Source organism: Corvus brachyrhynchos, unplaced genomic scaffold (genome assembly GCF_000691975.1).
Source record: "Corvus brachyrhynchos isolate BGI_N302 unplaced genomic scaffold, ASM69197v1 scaffold82, whole genome shotgun sequence".
NCBI lineage: Eukaryota > Metazoa > Chordata > Aves > Passeriformes > Corvidae > Corvus > Corvus brachyrhynchos.
In genome coordinates this window covers 9130-10616 of record NW_008236436.1, presented here as the reverse complement: position 1 = coordinate 10616, position 1487 = coordinate 9130, and positions in this window count along the sequence as shown.

Below are 1487 nucleotides of genomic sequence, written 5' to 3'. Positions count from 1 at the left end.
TGGGGAGTGGGGTGGAGCAGGGGACACGGGGGATGAAAGGGGGAATGGGGACAGGGACAGGATGGGACAGGGACAGGGGATGGGGACAGGGACAGGATGGGACAGGGACAGGGGATGGGGACAAGATGGGAACAGAGGGAGAGGGGATGGGGACAGGGACAGGGGATGGGGACAGAAGGATGGGGACAGAGGGACAGGGGATGGGGACAGGGACAGGATGGGGACAAGATGGGGACAGAAGGACAGAGGATGGGGACAGGATGGGGAGGGAAGGAGGGGGGTTGGGGACAGAGGGACAGGGGATGGGGACGGGATGGGGATTGGGGTGGAGGGGGGGACATGGGGAAATGGGATGGAAAGAGGGACAGGGACAGGATGGGGACAGAGGGGTGGGATGGAGATGGGGACATGGGGACAGGACATGAGGACAGGGTGGGGACAAGGGAGGGCAATGGGGAAAGGGGTCAGGATGGGCTGGGGACATGGGGGACAAGATGGGGACAGAGGGACAAGGGATTGGGGAGGATTCAGGAGCCGGGGTGGGAACAGGGGACAGGGCAGGGACAGCCAGGGGACAATAGGTGTCCCCCAGACTGTCCCCAAAGTATCCCCCACGCTGTCCCCAAGGTGTCCCCAAGGTGTCCCCACCCTGTCGCTTGTCCCGCTCTCTGTCCCAGATAGTTCCTGTCCCCAGCCCTGTCCCTGTCCCCAGCCCTGTCCCCATTTGTGTCCTTCCTGTCCCTGTCCCCAATCCTGTCCCTGTCCCCAGCCCTGTCCCCATTTGTGTCCTTCCTGTCCCTGTCCCCAATCCTGTCCCTGTCCCCAGCCCTGTCCCCATTTGTGTCCTTCCTGTCCCTGTCCCCAATCCTGTCCCTGTCCCCAGCCCTGTCCCCATTTGTGTCCTTCCTGTCCCTGTCCCCAATCCTGTCCCTGTCCCCAGCCCTGTCCCCATTTGTGTCCTTCCTGTCCCTGTCCCCAATCCTGTCCCTGTCCCCAGCCCTGTCCCCATTTGTGTCCTTCCTGTCCCTGTCCCCAATCCTGTCCCTGTCCCCAGCCCTGTCCCCATTTGTGTCCTTCCTGTCCCTGTCCCCAATCCTGTCCCTGTCCCCAGCCCTGTCCCCATTTGTGTCCTTCCTGTCCCTGTCCCCAATCCTGTCCCTGTCCCCAGCCCTGTCCCCATTTGTGTCCTTCCTGTCCCTGTCCCCAATCCTGTCCCTGTCCCCAGCCCTGTCCCCATTTGTGTCCTTCCTGTCCCCAGCCCTGTCCCCTGTCCCCATTTGTGTTCTTTCTGTCCCCACCCCTGTCCCTGTCCCCAACCCTGTCCCCATTTGTGTCCTTCCTGTCCCTGTCCCCAATCCTGTCCCTGTCCCCAGCCCTGTCCCCATTTGTGTCCTTCCTGTCCCCAGCCCTGTCCCCCATCATGTCCCCAACCCTGTTCCTGTCCCCAGCCCTGTCCCTGACCCCAAAGCTGTCCTTCCCCTCCTGTC